The 21,134-nt window shown below is 41.4% G+C and overlaps 1 pseudogene; it reads left to right on the top strand.

The window, feature by feature from the left end:
- Positions 1 to 1,837: 1,837 nt before the first annotated feature.
- Positions 1,838 to 6,274, top strand: LOC122233416 (annotated as a pseudogene).
- Positions 6,275 to 21,134: the final 14,860 nt, after the last annotated feature.

The following is a 21,134-nucleotide window of genomic DNA, read 5'->3' on the forward strand; positions in this document are numbered from 1 at the left end:
TAAATAAAGCATCTGGTTTACACCCAGAATATTTCATACCAAACTGACCATCTTGAGCCAAAACTAGCCCAAACAACCATAAATTCAACTAACATAAAACACTAAATCAAAACATTTAGTTAATTCTTAAAAGTATAGGAGATAGAAAGTTAAGTTGAGGCTAAATAGAAAATATCATAAGGGAAAGATGAAAGAAAAATTGAAAGCACTATACAGCAAAGATTACCCCTTGTACCTTTTGCATAATGAATTATCTAGAATAATCTAACAAAGAGAACTTAAGCTAGGCTCCCCAAAACCAGATGAGCTGCCTATGAACAATCCTTACAAGATGAACTCAGCTATGTTGCAAAATAGTGAGAAGATTTGTAGGTAGAAGTGAAAAGCCTAACAGGCCTAGTGATAGCTGGTTACCCAGAACAGAATTTTAGTTCTTGAATTTTTTTTAATGTTTATTTTTGAAGGGGAGAGAGACAGAGTGTGAGTGGGGGAGGGGCAGAGAGAGAGGGAGACACAGAATCCGAAACAGGCTACAGGCTCTGAGCCATCAGCACAGAGTCCGATGCGGGGCTTGAACCCACAAACTGTGAGATCATGACCTGGGCCGAAGTCGGACACTTAACCGACTGAGCCACCCAGGCGCCCCTGGTTCAACTTTAAACTTACCTAAAACACCAAAAATTCTTTTTTTCTTAAATTTTTTAACATTTATTCAATCTTAGAGACAGAGAGAGACAGAGTGTGAGTGGGGGAGGGGCAGAGAGAGAGGGAGACACTCTGAAGCAGGCTTCAGGCTCTAAACTGTCAGCACAGAGCCCGATGTGGGGCTCGAACTCACAGACCATGAGATCATGACCCGAGCTGAAGTCAGACACCTAACCAGCTGAGCCACCCAGGTGCCCCAAAACCCCAAAAATTCTAATGTAAGTTTAAAATATAATCTTAAAAGGTACAGCTTTTTAGAACTAGGATACAACCATTTTTAGAGAGTAAGCATAAACATAACCATAGTTGGCTTAAAAGCAGCCATCATGAAAGCATTCAAGCTCAATAATTAAAACATCTTAATATCAAAAATATGCAATCAACTCCTAACTCAATACTGGGTTAATCTATCTAGCAATAGAAGCAATAATGCTAATATGAGTAACAAGAAATATTTCCCCTGCTCCTTATGCCAGAGCAGATAACCACTGGTAGCTAGCAACAAGATAAAAATAATCTAGCCTATAAACTAAATATCAAACCAATTGTTGATCCAACACAGGCATGCAACCAAGGAAAGATTAAAAGAAGTAAAAGGAACCTGGCAAACATAAACCCTTCCTGTTTACTAAAAACATCACCTCTAGCACTTCTAGTATTAGAGGCACTGCCTGCCCAGTGACACTCATTAATGTCATTCATTAATTCATTAAATGGCTGCAGTATCCTGACTGTACAAAGGTATCATAATCACTTGTGCCCTAAATAGGGACTTGTATGAACAGCACCATGAGGGTTTTACTCTTACTTCCAATCCGTGAAATTGACTTCCTGTGAAGAAGCGGAAATACAATAAGATGAGAAGACCCTATGGAGCTTTAATTAATTGGCTCAAGGAGACTACACCAACACAGCTGACAGGGACAATAAACCTCCACATGAGCCAACAATTTAGGTTGGGGTGACCTCGTAGAATAAAACAACCTCCAAGTGATTCAGGTCTAGACTAACCAGTCAAAAGTATAACATCACTTATTGATCCAAACTATTTGATAAATGGAACAAGTTACCCTAGGGGTAACAGCGCAATCCTATTTTAGAGTCTATATTGACAACAGGGTTTATGACCTCAATGTTGGATCAGGACATCCCGATGGTGCAGCAGCTATCAAAGATTCGTTTGTTCAATGATTAAAGTCCAATGTGATCTGAGTTCAGACTGCAGCAATCCAGGTGGCTTCTATCTATTAAACAATTTCTCCCAGTACAAAAGGACAAGAGAAATGAGGCCTACTTTACCAAAGCACCTTCAACCCAATAGATGATATAATCTTAATCTCCAAAGTTTATCTATTTACATCTCCGGAGAGTTTGGGTTTGTTGGGGTGGCAGAGCCCCGTAATTGCCTAAAACTTAAACCTTCATAATCAGAGGTTCAACTCCTCTCCCTAATAACATGTTTATAATCAATATTCTTTCATTAATTATCCCTATTCTCCTCACCATAGCTCTCCTAACATTAGTCGAACGTAAGGTACTAGTGTATATACAACTTCGCAAAGGACCAAACATTGTGGGGTCACATGGTCTGCTCCAACCCACTGCAGATGCCATAAAACTCTTCACCAAAGAACACTTACATCCTCTATATCTATATTCATCATAGCACCTATCCTGGCTCTCTCATTAGCCCTAACCATGTGAATTCCTCTCCCCATGCCATACGCACTCATCAACATAAATTTAGGAGTACTATTCATATTAGCTATGTCAAGCCTCGCTGTCTACTCAATACTATGGTCAGGATGAACCTCAAATTCTAAGTATGCTTTAATTGGAGCCCTACAAGCCATAGCCCAAACAATTTCATACAAAGTTACACTAGCCATTATTCTCCCATCAGTATTACTAATAAATGGGTTTTTCACACTAGCCACACTAATTACTACCCAAGAACACATATGACTAATTCTTCCCACATGGCCCCTAGCCATAATATGATTCATCTCAACATTAGCAGAAACCAACTGAGCCCCTTTCGATCTAACAGGAGAATCAGAGCTTGTTTCCAGATTCAACATAGAATATGCAACAGGTCCCCTTGCCCTATTTTTCCTAGCGGAATATGTTAACATCATCATAATGAATATTCTCACAACAATTCTATTCTTTGGAGTATCCCACAACCCGTATATACCAGAACTATATACCATCAATTTCACCATTAAAACTCTACTCCTAACAATCGCCTTCCTATGAATTTGAGCATCCTACCCACGATTCTGATATAACCAACTGATACACCTTTTATGAAAAAACTTCCTACCCCTCACCCTAGCCCTATGCATGTGACATGTATCCTTGCCCATCATCACAGCAAGCATTCCACCTCAAACATAAGACATGTCTGATAAAAGAGTTACTTTGATAGAGTAAATACTAGAGGTTTAAATCTTATTTCTAGAATTACAGGACTTGAACCTAATCCTAAGAATTCAAAAATCTTCGTGCTACCATATTACACCATATTTATTCTACAGTAAGGTCAGCTAAATAATCTATCAGGCCCATACGCCGAAAATGTTGGTTTATATCCTTCCCATACTAATTAAACCCCCTATTCTCATTATTATGATTCAACTGTCATCTCAGGAACCATAATCACAATAACAAGCTCTCACTGACTAATAATCTGAATTGGCTTTGAAATAAATATACTAGCCACTATCCCTATTCTCATAAAAAGATATTTAACCCATGAGCCATAGAAGCATCTACAAAATATTTCCTAACACAAACAACTGCATCTATACTCCTAATGACAGGAATAATTATCAATGTTCTATATTCAGGACAATGAATAATATAAAAAAAACTCAACCCCATAGCATAAATTATAATAACCACTGCTTTGGCAATAAAACTGGGCTTGGCTCCATTTTACCTCTGAGTTCCTGAAGTTACACAAGGAATCTCCCTATCTTCAGGCCTAATTCTATTGACATGACAAAAAAATCACACCACTGTCCATCCTCTACCAAATCTCACCTGCCATTAACCCCAATTTACCACTAACAAGAGCTATTATACCAGTCCTAATCGGAGGATGAGGGGGACTCAACCAAACACGACTACAAAAAATCCTAGCATACTCCTCAATCGCCCATATAGATTGAATAACAGCTATCATACTATACATCCCTACAATAACAATTCTAAACCTAGCTATTTACATCATTATAACACCCACCAGCTTCATACTATTCATACACAGCTCCACCACAACAACACTATCCCTATGACAAACAGGAAATAAAACACCCCTGATCACCTCACTCATTCTGATATTAATATTATCTTTAGGAGGTCTCCCGCCACCCTCAGGATTGATCCCCAAATGAATAATTATCCAAGAATTAACAAAATGGGATAATTATTATACCCACACTACTAGCTATCACAGCATTACTCAACCTATACTTCTATATACAACTAACATACGCCACAGCACTAACCATATTCCCCTCAACGAACAATACACAAATAAAATGACAACTTGAAAGTACAAAAAAATAACTTTTTTATCCCCTCTCATCATAATCTCAACCATACTACTCCCATTCACACCAATATTATCCATCCTGGATTAGGAGTTTAGGTCCAAACAGACCAAGAGCCTTCAAAGCCCTAAGTAAGTCATATCGATTTAACTCCTGCACACCTTTTTCTAAGGACTGCAAGAATCTATATTACATCAATTGATTTCAAATAAAACACTTTAATTAAGCTAAGCCCTTACTAGATTTGTGGGCTTCCATCCCTTGGAATTTTAGTTAACAGCTAAATACCCTAATCAACTGGCTTCAATCTACTTCTCCCACCACCTAGGAAAAAAAGGCAGGAGAAGCCCCGGCAGCGTTGAAGCTACTGCTTTGAATTTTCAATTCAATATGATACTTTACCAAAGAGCTTGGCAAAAAGAGGACTTAAACCTCTGTTCTTAGATTTATAGTCTAATGCTTTACTCGGCCATTTTACCTAAGTTTATAAACCGCTATTTTCCACTAACCAAAAAGATATTGGCACTCTCTATCTCCTATTTGGTGCCTAAGCTGGCATAAGTAGGAACCACCCTTAGGCTTATAATTCAAGCTGGACTTGGCACCGGGCACTCTATTGGGAGATGATCAAATCTATAATGTAATTGTCACTGCCCATGCATTCGTAATAATCTTCTTTATGGTAATACCAAGCATGATTGGAGGCTTTGGGAATTGATGAGTACCATTAATAATTGGAGCACCTGATATGGCACTCCCCCCAATAAATAACACAAGCTTCTGACTTCTCCCTCCATCCTTCCTACTCCTGCTCACATCATTGATAGTAGAGGCCAGCTCAGGAACCTGGTGAATTGTATATCCCCCTCTAGCTGTCAACCTAGCCCATGAAGGAGCATCCGTGGATCTAACAATTTTTTCCTTACATTTTTTAGGTGTCTTTTCAGGCTTAGGTGCTATTAACTTCATTACTACAATCATTAATATAAAAACCCCTGCCATATCTCAATATAAGACACCCCTTTTTGTCTGATCCATCTTAATTACTGCTGTCCTGTTACTCCTATCATTGCCAGTATTAGCGGCTGGAATTACCATATTACTAACAGATCAAAACCTAAATACCACTTCCTTTGATCTTGCTGGAGGAGGATGTCGCATCTTATATCAACACTTACTGTGATTCTTCAGACACCCAGAGGTTTATATTCCAATTTTACCAGGCTTCGGAATAATTTCACATATTGTTACTTACTATTCAGGCAAGAAGGAACCCTTTGGTTATATGGGAATAGTATGAGCAGAAATATCTATTGGTTTCTTAGGTTTTATTGTATCATCCCATCATACATTTACTGTAGGAATAGACATTGACATATGAGCATACTTTACATCAGCCACCATAATTATTGCCATTCTTACTGGAGTAAAAGTATTTATCTGACTTGCTACTCTTCATGGAGGAAACATTGAATGATCCCCTGCTATATTATGAGTCCTGGGCTTTATCTTCCTATTTACCGTAGGGGGCCTAACAGTCTTGCAAACTCTTCATTAGACATTTTTCTTCATGATATATACCATGTAGTAGCCCATTTCCATTATGTATTATCAATAGAAGCAGTATTCACTATTATAGGAGGTTTTGTTCACTAATTCCCCCTATTCTCAGGATATACTGTTGATAATACCTGAACAAAAATTCATTTCACAATTATATTTGTAGGCGTTAATATAACATTTTCCGCTCAACATTTCCTTGGATTATCTGAAATACCTCGTTATTCTGATTATCCAGACGCATACACAACTTGAAACACAATCTCCTCAATAGGCTCTTTCATTTCACTAACAGCAGTAATATTAATAATATTTATAGTTTGAGAAGCCTTTGCATCCAAACGAGAAGTAGCAATAGTAGAATTAACGAAACTAATCTCGAATGATTACATGGATGTCCCCCTCCATACCATATATTTGAAGACCCAACCTACATGTCCTTAAAATAAGAAAGGAAGGAATTGAACCCTCTAGAACTGGTTTCAAGTCAATGTCATAACCACTATGTCTTTCTCAATAAAGAGACATTAGTAAAAAGATTACATAACTTTGTAAAAGTTAAATTATAGGTTTAAATCCTTTGTGTCTCCATGCCATATCCCTTTCAACTAAGTTTTCAAGATGTTACATCCCCTAGTATAGAAGAACTTCTGCACTTTCATGATCACACATTAATAATTGTATTTCTAATTAGCTCCCTAGTTCTCTACATCATTTCACTAATACTAACAACCAAACTTACACATACAAGCACAATAGATGCCCCAAAAGTAGAAACTGTCTGAACAATCCTGCTGGCTATTATTTTAATTCTTATTGCCCTACCCTCTCTAAAAATCCTTTACATAATAGACAAAATCAACAACCCTTCTCTAACCGTAAAAACTGTAGGGCATCAATGATACTAAAGTTATGAGTATACAGATTACGAAGACCTAAATTTTGATTCCTACATAATCCCCACTCAAGGATTAAAACCTGGAGAACTGCGACTGCTAGAAGTTGACAATCAAGTAGTACTGCCAACAAAAATAACCATTCATATACTAATCTCATCAGAAAATGTCCTGCACTCATGGCCCTCCCATCCCTAGATCTAAAACCTGATGCCATCCCAGGCTGACTAAATCAAACAACACTAATGGGCACACAACCTGGACTATATTATGGCCAATGCTCTGAAATCTGTGACTCAAACCACAGCTTTATACCTATTGTTCTTGAATTGGCTCCATTAACATACTTCGAAAAATGATCAGCATCTATACTATAAAATTATTAAGAAGCTAAATAAGTATTAACCATTTAAGTTAAAGATTGGGAGTTTAATTCTCTTAATGATATGCCACAACTAGATACATCAGCTTGATTCATCACTATCATATCAATATTCATAATGCTATTTATTATATTTCAACTAAAAATTTCAAAACATTCACACCCAGGAAATTTAGGACCCAAATCTTCAGTAACACTAAAACAACCTAACTCTTGAGAAAAAAAATGAATAAAAATGTATTCACCTCTTTCATTACCCCAATAATAATAGGACTACCTATTATCCTAATTATTCTATTCCCAGTCATTCTATTTCCTCACCTAATCGACTAGTCAATTACCATCTGATTTCATTACAACAATGATTAGTTCAACTGACATCAAAACAAATACTAGCTATCCATAGCTACAAAGGACAAAACTGAGCTCTAATATTAACATACTTAATCCTATTCATTGGCTCAACAAATTTACTAGGCCTATCACCACACTCATTCACACCTATCACCCAACTATCAATAAACCTAGGAATAGCCATTTTCCTGTGAGCTGGCACCGTAGTCACCAGGTTCCGATATAAAACGAAAGCACCCTTAGCTCACTACTTCAGGGAACACCTTTCCCCTAATCCCTATACTTGTAGTCATCAAAACCATTAGTCTCCTTATCCAGCCAATAGCTTTGGCCATACAACTCACAGCTAATATCACAGCAGATCACCTGTTAATTCACTGAGTTGGACGGGCTACTCTAGCCCTAATAAATATCAGCACCACTATCACTCTCATTACCTTTATTATTCTTGTCTTACTAACAATTCTTGAATTTGCTATGGCCCTTATTCAAGCCTATGTCTTTACCCTGTTAGTAAGCCTATACCTACATGACAACACCTAATGATCCACCAAACCCACACATATCACATAGTTAACCCAAGCCCATGACAACTCATGGGAGCTCTCTCAGACCTACTAATAACTTCAGTACTGGCAATATGATTTCACTTCAACTCAACATCATTATTAACTATAGGACTGACAACCAACCTGCTAACAATATATCAGTGGTGATGGGATATTGTCCAAGAAAGCACATTTCAAGGCCCCCATACACCTATTGTTCAAAAGGGCTTGTGGTATGCAATAATTATCTTCATCATTTCAGAAGTATTTTTCTGGAGATTCAGGGAGGAGCCAAGATGGCGGAACAGCATGGAAGTTTTTGTGTGTCTCATGTCCATGAAATCCAGCCAGACCAACACTAAACCATCCTACACACCTAGAAAACTTACTGGAGTATTAACACAACAATCTACACAACCTGAACCACAAAATTCAGCAGGCACATGATGCAGAGTGCTGAACTTGGGGAGCGAGAAGGCGTGAAAGGTAGGGAACTACTTTTGCGGCAGAGAGAGGACAGAGACTGGGGGTGGGGGAGAGTATGGGAAAAGCACCCCTCCCCAAAAGCAGCTGGAGAGAAAATGGAGAATTGGAAACAGCCGCAGAGACTAAACTAAAAAGGGAGAAAGGAGAGGGTTTAAATTCCATTAAAACTGTAAACAAGGGGACCACAAAGGCTGCAACTCCACAGCTTGATACCTGGTGGTGATCTGGTGGGAAGGGCAAATCCCCAGGAAAAGAGTGGGGTCCACGAAGTTCTTGGGCCACACAGGGAAAAGCGGTTCCACTGCTGGAAGGACATTTGGTAGAGACTGTTGAAGCCATCTGGTCCCAGCATACCCCAGAAGGCAGCCACATTCGCTGGTGCTGGGTCAAGTCGTTAAGGGTGAAGCCTGGTGCCAGATGTGTGCTGTGATTTTCCATAGTCCCTGAAACGCTGCTGCTACACTGTCTCTCAAACATTTTCTGGGACAGGCTGGCACCTGGCCACAGTCTCAGGGCACCGGCAACAACAGGGTCCAGAGGGCATTCCTTGGTGCAGCCAATTCCTTGGCCATTGCTCGGTGAGACCCTCCTGCAGAGGGGCAGAACAGGTCAAAGCCACAGTCCTTCAGAATTAAGGGGCCAGGGAAAAAAAACAAACCTTGGGAGAGAGGTACTGCCTGAGACCTGGTCATGGAGAGTGAAAAAGATGGAAGTGGACAAGAGCTGAAGACAGAGGATGGGTGCGCAATTGCTGATCCAGAGAACAGACTGGGTAGCTGGGTGGCGCCATTTTCACTGCTCCCGTGCATGTGCATACGCACCTACCAGCACCTCAACAATCCACCCCAGTAGACTAGCAGCACCACCTAGTGGAGAGCAGAGCTGTTACACTGAGCCCCGCCCAACTGGGCCAACTTCGCTCGTCAAGAACACAAGTCTCACTCCTGGCTTAATTTATGGACTATAAAAAGCTACATAGACTGACTTCTAGGGGGAAACGAAGCAATTTCAGTCCTACTTCAATCTGTTAGCAGTTTCATCTATTCAATTTTCTTTCTTTTTTATTTTTCTCTTTTACAATTCTTTTCTTTTTCTTGGATACAGAAAGAGAAAAAAATCATTTTTATTTTCAGTTTTTATTAAAAATATATTCCTTTAATTTGTATTACTATATTTTTTAGTTTTGTGTAAATTTTTTCAAATTCTACATTACTTTCATCATTTTATTTTAGTCTACTTCAGTGTATTCACCTTTTCAAATTTTCAAACAATTTCCTGTTTTCTTTCTTTTTCTTTTTTTCTTTTTCATTTCTTTTTCTTGAATGCAGAAAGAGAAAAACTTCATTTTTACTTTCAATTTCTATTAAAAATATTTTTATTTAATTTTTATTACTATATTTTTTGCTTTTATGTAAATTTTCAAATTCTATTTTACTTTGATACTAGCAAATCGAATTCAAGAGCATATAAAAAGAATTATTCACCATGATCAAGTGGGATTCATCCCTGGGCTGCAGGCCTGGTTCAACATTCACAAATCAATCAATGTGATACATCACATTAATAAAGAAAAGAAAAGAAAAGAACTATATGATCCTGTCAATCGATGCAGAAAAAGCATTTGACAAAATTCAGCATCCTTTCTTACTAAAAACCCTCAAGAAAGTCGGGATAGAAGGAACATACTTAAACATCATAAAAGCCATTTATGAAAAGCCCACAGCTAATATCATCCTCAATGGGGAAAAGCTGAGAGCTTTCCCCCTGAGATCAGGAACACGACAGGGATGTCCACTCTCACCGCTCTTGTTTCACATAGTGTTGGAAGTGCTAGCATCAGCAGACAACAAAAGGAAATCAAAGGCATCCAAATTGGCAAAGATGAAGTCAAGCTTTCACGTTTTGCAGATGATATGATATTATACATGGAAAATCTGATAGACTCTACCAAAAGTCTGCTAGAACTGATACATGAATTAAGCAAAGTCACAGGATATAAAATCAATGTACAGAAATCAGTTGCATTCTTATACACTAACAATGAAGCAACAGAAAGACAAATAAAGAAACTGATCCCATTCACAATTGCACCAAGAAGCATAAAATACCTAGGAATAAACCTAACCAAAGATGTAAAAGATCTGTATGCTGAAAACTATAGAAAGCTTATGAAGGAAATTGAAGAAGATACAAAGAAATGGCAAAACATTCCATGCTCATGGATTGGAAGAATAAATATTAAAATGTCAATACTACCCAAAGCTATCTACACATTCACTGCAATACCAATCAAAATTGCACCAGCATTCTTCTCGAAGCTAGAACAAGCAATCCTAAAATTTGTATGGAACCACAAAAGACCCCAAATAGCCAAAGTAATTTTGAAGAAGAATACCAAAGTGGGAGGCATCACAATCCCAGACTTTAGCCTCTACTACAAAGCTATAATCAAGACGGCATGGTATTGGCACAAAAACAGACACATAGACCAATGGAATAGAATAGAGTCTCCAGAATTGGACCCATAAAAGTATGGCCAACTAATCTTTGACAAAACAGGAAAGAATATCCAATGGAAAAAAAGACAGTCTCTTTAACAAATGGTGCTGGGAGAACTGGACAGCAACATGCAGAAGGATGAAACTACACCACTTTCTTACACCGTTCACAAAAAAAAAAAAAAAAAAAAACAAAACAAAAAAAAAAAAAACAACCAAGAAAACTCAAAATGGATGAAGGACCTAAACGTGAGACAAGAAATCATCAAAACCCTAAAGGAGAAAGCAGGAAAAAACCTCTCTGACCTCAGCCACAGCAATTTCTTACTTGACACATCCCCAAAAGCAAGGGAATTAAAAGCAAAAATGAGGGGCGCCTGGGTGGCTCAGTGGGTTAAGCGGCCGACTTCGGCTCAGGTCACGATCTCGCGGTCCATGAGTTCGAGCCCCGCGTCGGGCTCTGTGCTGACAGCTCAGAGCCTGGAGCCTGTTTCCGATTCTGTGTCTCCTTCTCTCTGTGACCCTCCCCCGTTCATGCTCTGTCTCTCTCTGTCTCAAAAATAAATAAACGTTAAAAATAAATAAATAAATAAATAAATAAAAAATAAAAGCAAAAATGAACTGTTGGGACCTCATGAAGATAAAAAGCTTCTGCACTGCCAAAGAAACAATCAACAAAACTAAAAGGCAACCGACAGAATGGGAAAAGATATCTGCAAATGACATATCGGACAAAGGACTAGTATCCAAAATCTATAAAGAGCTCACCAAACTCCACACCCAAAAAACAAATAATCCAGTGAAGAAATGGGCAGAAGACGTGAATAGACACTTCTCTAAAGAAGACATCCAGATGGCCAACAGGCACATGAAAAGATGCTCAATGTCACTCCTCACCAGGGAAATACAAATCAAAACCACACTCACATACCACCTCAAACCAGTCAGAGTTGCTAAAATGAACAAATCAGGAAACCATAGATGCTGGCGATGATGTGGAGAAATGGGAACCCTCTTGTCCTGTTGGTGGGAATGCAAATTGGTGCAGCCACTCTGGAAAACAGTGTGGAGGTTCCTCAAAAAATTAAAAATAGATCTATCCTATGACCCAGCAATAGCACTGCTAGGAATTTACCCAAGGGATACAGGAGTGCTGATGCATAAGGGTACTTGTACCCCAATGTTTATAGCAGCACTTTCAACAATAGCCAAATTATGGAAAAAGCCTAAATGCCCATCAACTGACGAATGGATAAAGAAGATGTGGTTTATATATACAATGGAATACTATGTAACAATGAGAAAGAATGAAACATGGCCTTTTGTAGCAACATGGATGGAACTGGAGAGTGTTATGCTAAGTGAAATAAGTCATACAGAGAAAGATAGATACCATTATGTTTTCACTCTTATGTGGATCCTGAGAAACTTAACAGAAGACCATGGGGAGAGTAAGGGGGAAAAAAGGTTAGAAAGGGAGGGAGCCAAAACATAAGAGAGTCTTAAAAACTGAGAACAAACTGAGGGTTGATGGGTGGGAGGGAGGGGAGGGTGGGTGATGAGTATTGAGGAGGGCACCTGTTGGGATGAGCACTGGGTGTTGTATGGAAACCAATTTGACAATGAATTTCATATTAAATAAACAAACAAACAAACAAACAAACAAAACCAAAATAACAACAAAAACAAAGTTCTACCTGGGAGCCATTCAGAGCTATATACTGTGTTTAAATTAGAACATTCCAGCATCCATGGGGCTGTGTCAGCTACACAACCCATGTCCAAAAACCAATGTGGAGATCCCAGTCAGTTCACAGTCAGTGTCTTGCATCCCAGAGGAAAGCAGACCCCTTTGTCCTGGGGGAGTGGCTATTAGCCAGCTAGGGTAATTTTGGAGATGGGTAACCAGCTGGCCTCCCTCCCCTGGCTAACAGAGTTGCCTTTATCCTGCCGAGTAGATGGTTCATGCATGTGCACTCTGCTCCAGGCCATGATCAGTGCACAAAGGGACTTTGAATGAAATACTGCACCTAGACTGGGTTCTCACCACTTGACCATCAGCCAGGAGCCCCAAACAGCCACAACTGAATCACTGCCACCCCTGTCTACTAATGGGAAGGGCGAGATACATACCCAAAGCTAGGGCTTTTCCTCCCTTTCTGGAGGGAGAATGCAGGCCCCTTGCTGACAGGGCTCCCAAATGTAGCCTCTATGAGGCTCCCTTCACCAAAGCCCACAGGTGTTGCTTCTTCCTGAGACAGCCGGATTGCTGGGAGATGGCACTAGACACTTCATTCTCCACATCATCCCATTTTTATAACTAATGAAGAACTCTGGCCCCCTCTGGATCTTTTTCACCCCTTTGCTCTATTTTCAAACTAGGTCTTCTCTGGGGTCCATTCCATGTAGTCTCTCAGTAGCTGGGGATCCTAGTCCAGTCTTTGCAACTGTGTGATAGGTTTGGCCACAGGGCCCCTGTCAGGTTGGTGTTAAAAACTATGCAGGCATCTAGAGGTCTAGGGCACTTGAACGACCCAGAAGACAGCATTTGCCCTTAGGCTGGGTGAGAGGGCTGGGAAGGGAGCTGTCCTCCTTTCCTGGCTGAAGGGACATAAGTTACATAGCCCTTTCCAGAATGGTCCCATTCCTATTGGAAATATTGAACTTTGGCCCTCCCTATGACCATTCCCTTCCCATGGCTCAATGTCTAATGATGTCCCTGTTCAGACTTAGGACAATGGGGGTGTCACTCACTCAGCCAGGGCCCAGGGGTAGTTCTTCACACAAGTCTGTGCATGTTGGAGGTGGGCAGCAACCAAGGCAGGACAGCCACTACTAATGGCAGCACTTGCACTTACTCAGACTTGGATTAGCCTTCCAGCTGGGGCACAGAGGGGACAGGGGGACCACAGGCATCTGTGGTGGGTACAGGTCATAGCTACAAGGAGTTTTCTGTGTCGGGTGCCAAGGCATGAAAAGCCCTGTGCATCAGGCAGTTCCATAGCAGCCTCAGTGGCCCAGCAAAGCCACTCTGTGGCCATGGTGTGGCAACCATGGCATTGGCCTGTGTAGTACTGTCTTCCTTCAGCATACTCAACAGTAGCAACAGTGACAGTTCTGGCTTGCAGGACCAGTTCCACAACAGCCCTAAGGACAATGGCAGAAGGCAGGGACTGGCATATAGAGCAGCACCTGGTGTTTGCCTCCTTACCCATTCACTTCTCCCAGCCCACATTTGTAGGATTATGGTGCCTTCACATGTTTACCCTCACATGAAATGGGAATAATGTGATGTGTTGAACAAAGCCAAAAATAACGTATAATGAGGATTTGCCGAGTAAAGAGGCTGGCTAGTGTCCAATATGCCTGGAAGAAATTCAGAGGGAGGCTCTACAACAGGGTTGCCTTGTCTATCCCTATATCATTAAGGTTGCATTGGTTTAAAATAAATAGATCTTACTTTGAGCATCTTTCAGATATTATAACAACTTCCCATTTTACAGTTATTCTTGTCTTTTCAAGATGCTTGAAAACCTGGGAGGATCTGTGGATATGTCCCTGGAAAAACAAAAACAAAAACAAAAACAAAACAAAGGCCTACTTGGCCATAAATCTGAGCTATGCAAGACTCATGCAGAGATGAGCAATCATATAGGGGAAAATATCCTGCTGAAGAACCAGGAGCCCTTTGGGCAAACATGCCACAGTCATAAGGAATGGACCAGAATCCCCAGTTGAGGGCCAATGGTATGACTCTGAGACAATCACATGGAATGAACCCCAGGGAGGGGCTCAGAGTTAGAGCAAAGGGGTGCAAATGGATACAGGGAGGGCTAGAGTTCCGCATCAGGGATAAGAATGAGATAATGTGGAGAGTGACTATAATTAGCACAGTCTTCCCCAGATCGCTGACTCAGGAATGAGAAACAGCTGTGGACTTGACCAAGGGTGCCCACTATAAGTTCCACCTGGGAGCCCAGACAGCAAGAAGTCTTCTCAGATTCTCCTTCAGAATCAGAGGGAAATCCCTGGCTTTGGGTATGTGTCCTGACCTTTCCCTCAGTACATAGGGGCAGCAGTGATACAGTAGTATCACAGTGTGCTTGTGGCTGATGGGTAAGTATTTGGAAGTGGGACTTGGTGCAGTATTCCATCTAAAGGTGCTTTCTGTGATGAGCAGATCCTGGAACATCCTGCCCACATGAAAACCTGCTGCTCTTCAGAATGAAGGGATCTCCATTATTGAGGGTAGGGAGGCCAACAGGCTACCCATGTTCATGCATACCCTGGCCAGCTAAGCAAGAACATGTACTATGGAACTGAAGGGCCACCTCTCTCTGAACTATCAGACTCAGAGAGCCTTCAATTTTCTTAGGAATGGACTTGGAAACCACCACCATTCATACAGACATGGCTGTGTAAGTGACCCCATGCTTCTGGAATATGAACTGAGACCTAGCTAGAAAAGCAGCAATGGGATGGGGAAGAGTACAAGCAGTGCCAAAGTTCTGCATCTCTAATGGGACTGGGATCCACCTGGGAAGAATATATCTCTCTTAATTTCCTCTCACCCAGACAGGAGGCCATCTCCCTAAAACCTCTGGCTTAGCCTACACACAAGCATTCTCCACTGGGCACCTGCAGATGCCCTAGGCCTGGTGATGTCCACAAATTCTGAAACCAAATTGCAGGGGTCCTGTGGCCAAACCTCCCACCCACTCACCACGATTGTACCAGATTCCCCACTTAATAGGAGAGGATATGAGGGGAGCCTGTGTGGCTCAGTTGGTTAAGCATCTGACTTCATCTCCAATCATGATCTCAGTGTTCATGGGTTTGAGCCCCACACTGGGCTCTGTGCTGACAGCTCAGAGCCTGGAGCCTACTTCAGATTCTCTCTCTCTCTCTCTCTCTCTCTCTCTCTCTGCTCCTCCCCCCATTCATGCTCTATCTCTCCCTCTCTCTCAAAAACAAATAAACCTTTTAAAAAATAGAAGCTATGACTCTGAGTCACTGGCTCTGACAGGATTCTAGGGAGAACCTTGTTTACAAGCAAGGGCAATTATTTACAAATGCTATAGTAGCCTGCTAAGCTACAAGAGCTCAAGGACAGTAGGACCAGCAGTCCTCTGGGATATCAGACTCTGAGATCCCTTTATTTCCTCAGGAACTGCCTAAAAACTTGCCTTCAAAACTTGAACATGGGTTGTGTTCAGACAGCCCCGTGGTCTTGGAGTGTGAACCGTGACCAAGGTAGAAAAGCAGAAAAGGGATATGAATGACTGAGTACAAGGTGAGTAGAAGTCCTGCATCAAATGGTCAAAGTCAAATTGAGGAAGGACATATCTATCTTGCCCTCCTCTTGTTCCACACAGAATGTGGGGTCTCCCCTAACCTCTGACTTAGGCTATCCACAAGCATTCTCCATGGGCACCTTCACCACAGACTCTAGGTTTGAGGATGACCACATAATTCTGAAACCAAATTGAGAAGGGCCCACTGCAATACCCATATCACCACTGCAAAGGCACAACCAGACTCCCAGCTGAAAGATGAAGATATTACTCTAAGGCACTGACTTTGAATAGATTCCAAGCAGAACCATTTTTTTTTTTTTGACAAAAGGGATAAGTAATGGAAATGGAGACACTCATTGCCAGAGTTCTTCATCACATATGGGATTTGGATAGCGTTGAGAACGAAGTACCCAGCGCAGTCTCCTATCAACATGGTTGCACCTGGAATAAAAAATGCTTGTGGGCTTAGGCAAAGGAAGCCCTCTGAAAGACTACACCTAGGAGACCTGTCAGCAAGAACCTGCATTCTTTTATTAGGAGCCAGAGATACCTGGCTTTGTCTGTCCCTCCCACTATTTCCACCAGTTGATGGAGGCAGCAATTGTTGAACTGTAACTATTGGGTTCTGCTGGCTCTTACTCAGGGAGTCTGGAACAAGAAATTTTTTTCCTATTCCTGGAAAAAGCTCAGCCTGTGCTGATGACCTCCTGGTCCATACTGCCCATGTACAAACTGCATCTCACAATGAAGGTCACTCAATCATCCAGGTGAGTGAGGGAAGCTGGCACCCTTCACCTTCCATACCACAACAGGCCAAGCACCAAGCACTCAGGGACTAAAGGCCATCATTCCTTTGGTATAGCAGACACTGATAGGTCTCACTGAGCACAGAACCAGAGTGGGAGTTTGCAGCATGCCCTGGGGTGCCAGCTGAGTGAGTGATGGCTTCATAATCCTAAGGGAGAAAAAAACAGAGTGAAAAATACAGCAAGATGAAAGGAATTGATGCAAGGAGGGCCAAATCTCAACATTTCCAATGGGAATTGGGATCAAAATGAAAAAAAGATACCTTAATTCATTTCCCCCATTGCCCAGAAGGAAGCCAGCTCCCTTCCCCAAATCTCTGTCCCAGCCTACATACAAACATCTGCTGGGCACCTAAAAATTCCCTGGGCCTCTAGATGGCTATAGACTTCTGAAACACAATTAACTAAGAGGGACCCCTGTAGCAAAATATCTCCCACAGTCACAAGGACTGGACTAGACTCCCAGGTGGAACACAGAGAATATGACTCTGAGACACTAACTCTGAATGAATTCTGGTAAGAACCTTGTTTCCACAAAAGAGTAAAGATGTATAAAGGTGTATAAGGAGAGCCAGAGATCTTCAGAAATTGGAAGGGGAATTACGTGAAGAAGGAAGTACCTAGGACTGGAGTGAGCAGTGACTGTGCTATAGCTGTGAGGTGCCCCCTGGTGTTGCTCAAAAGTGTGGAAACGGACATTGATGCCATCTTCCTGTAAAGGGCTCTTTCTGTGCTGACCAGCTTCTGAAGCCTACTGCTCCTCTGTGAAGTGTCTGCTTTTCAGAAGGAAGGCACCTCAATCAGGCAGGGCAATGAGGCAAATGCCTCCCTTTGCCACCCCTTGCTACAAATAGCCAAGCACCAAGGTCTAGGCTAGGAGGGCTATTCTCCTTCATGATATCAGATGCTGATGGCTGTACCTGAGTGCAGGACATAGTGGGAACCCAATGCCCATTCCTTGCTGCTTGTTAAGTGACTGCCAGCTCCATGGTTCCTATGAGGGAATAACCACATAGTCAGAAATACGGTAAGGGAAAGGGAATGGTTACAGAGAGAACCAAACTTCATTCATATTTCCATCCAATGGGAATGTGATCAATGTAAAAATGAGATATTTAACTTATTTCCCCCTAGGCCTATCAAGAAGGCCAGCTCCCCCTTAATACTTCTGGCCCAGCCTCCATACAAACAGTTCTCAGCTAGATCCCTTCCAATGCCTTAGGGCTCTGGATGTCCATATAGTCATGAAACAAAATGCCAGGGCACCTTTAGGTCAACCTGTCCTACAGTCACAGGGGCTGGTCCAGAGTGGACATTTGCAAACAGGAGATATTACTCTGAAGGACAGAATTTGTATGGAACCCAACAGGAACTTTGATGGATAATAAAGCAATGTGGTCAAAATTGATATACAGAGGGCCTGGGTTCTTCATGAAGGATGAGAGTTGGATGTCTAGAATAAATTGACTACCACGATATATTAGCAAACTGGTCTGCTCAGGAATCAGAAGAACCATTTGTGGAATTAGGCTACAGAAGTACTCCAAAGGATGCCCCTTAGAGCCCTGTGAGCAAGAGACCCACATTCTATCCTAAGAAATAAAGGGAAACTCTGGATTTCAGTGTGCTTCTGCCCATGATATCAGTAGATAAGGACAGCAGCGCTGTGAGATATGAAGAATGTGCTTCCATGTGATGATCAAGAGGTGGGAATGAGGCCTTGCTACACTATTTATTCAAAGGGCTTTTTGTGCACAGATCAGGTCATGGAGCATACTGCACATGCATAAACTGTCTCTTCTTCAGAAAGAGAGAAAAGGAGCAGGAGCCATGAGGCTACCCACTCCCAGGATTACTGTAGCTTGCTAAGCACCAAGGGCTCAGGGACAGGAGGGCTAGCTGTCCTCTGGGATATCAGACTCTGAGAGGCCTCTATTGACTCAGGAACTTCCTGAAAACTCGCTTCCAATCCTTGAACCTTGGTTGTGTATGAAACAGCCCCATGGTCTTGGAGTGTGAACTGAGACCAAGTTAGAAAATCAGCAATGGGATAGAAATGACTACAAAGTGAGTCAAAGTTCTACATTTAATGGGACACGGGTCAAATATAGTAAGGAGGTATCTGTCTTCCCTTCCTCTTCCCACACAGGAGGTGGGATCCTCCCCCAACCTCTGGCTTAGCCTACCTACAAGTGTACTCCCTGGGCACCTTCACAGTCCCTACATTTATATATTACCACATAATACAGAAACCAAATTGAAAAGGGCCAAATGCAGTAACTATATCACCATCACAAGGACATGCCCTGACTGACAAACTGAAAGATGAAGATATTACTCTAAGACACTGAATTTGAATAGATTCCAGGCAGAACTACTTAAAAAAAAAAAAGCTTGGGGTGTCTGGGTGGCTCAGTCAGTTAAGCGTCCGACTTCGGCTCAGGTCATGATCTCACGGTTCGTGAGTTCGAGCCCCGCGTCGGGCTCTGTGCTGACAGCTCAGAGCCTGGAACCTGCTTCAGATTTTGTGTCTCCTCCTCTCTCTGCCCCTCTCCTGCTCATATTCTGTCTCTGCCTCTCAATAATAAATAAATGTTAAAAAAATTTTTTTTAAAGGCTAAGTGATGGAAATGGAGACACAGACTGCCAGAGTTCCTCATCAGACCTGAGATTTAGAGATTGTTGACAATGGAGTATTCAGCACAGATTCCTATCAACATTTTTGTTCCATAATAAGAAATACCTGTGGGCTTAGGCAAGGGTAGTCCTCTGAAGGACTATACCAGGGAGCCCCATCAGCAATAAGCTTGCATTCTTTCTTCAGGAGCCAGAAATTCCTGATGTTCTGTGTCCCTCCCACATTTTGCATCAGTTGAGGGAGGCAGCAACAGTTCAGCTGTAGCTATTGGGTTCTGCTGGCACTAGCTCAGGAGTGTGGAACAAGGACTTCATTCCCTATCCCGAAAAGGGCTGTACTTTTAATCAGTTAAACACTTGGCCTTTTCCTATTCCTCAAATAGAGTGTTTCAATGAGTTTATTTGAAAGTCATTAACCAGTCTTGAAATAGGGTAGTTTTAAGCTGTTAAGGATAAGTGTTTATACAAAGAAATTTGAGAACACTGGTTACTTCATGTATTTTAAAAAATATTTGGGGGGCACCTGGGTGGCTTGGTCGGTTAAGCGTCCGACTTCGGCTCAGGTCACAATCTCGCGGTCCGTGAGTTCGAGCCCCGCATCGGGCTCTGTGCCGACAGCTCAGAGCCTGGAGCCTGTTTCAGATTCTGTGTCTCCCTCTCTCTGTGACCCTCCCCCATTCATGCTCTGTCTCTCTCTGTCTCAAAAATAAATAAACGTTAAAAAAAAATATTTGGATATTTTACTGAGCACATGGCTGTTTCAGGCAGTTAAGCACCTGTACATTCCCTAGTGATTATACAGAAGGATATAAGCACACTTCTTATTGGATAAATCTAAGGAGCTAACTCAAAGATGCCTTAGCCACAATGGTGTTTGTGGCAATTAAGTGCATGGCCATTCCCTTTTGATAATAAAGAGATTTTAAACAAATACCCAGTTATACCCACGTTAAAAGCCAAATGAAAGACATATCAAGCACTGTATAGTTAGTCCCATCCATAGCGTTTATACAAACAAGTTTAAGAACAGTTGTGATTACAGGTATTTAAAAGGAATTTGAAATCCTCATTTACAACACAGATAATTTCAAGCAGTTCAGCACATGTGTATTCCCATGTTCATACAAATGGATGTAAGCACACTTCTTACTGGATGTTTATGAGATGCTAATTCACAAATGTGTTAAGAAAAGCTTTTTTCTAGGAATTAAGAACATGGACATTCCCTCATATGAATATAGAGGGTTTAAACAAAAGTTAACCCTAGATATACACTTAAAGCTACATTAAGAATGTTTAATTACACTGTGCTTTTAGGCACCTAATGGTAAGCCATTTCCTAGTGCTTCTACACAAGGGTTTAAGAATACTTCTAACTACACTTCCCAAAGGCTTTTGAAAACCC

The sequence above is a fragment of the Panthera tigris genome, chromosome E1, assembly GCF_018350195.1.
Source record: "Panthera tigris isolate Pti1 chromosome E1, P.tigris_Pti1_mat1.1, whole genome shotgun sequence".
NCBI classification, from domain to species: domain Eukaryota; kingdom Metazoa; phylum Chordata; class Mammalia; order Carnivora; family Felidae; genus Panthera; species Panthera tigris.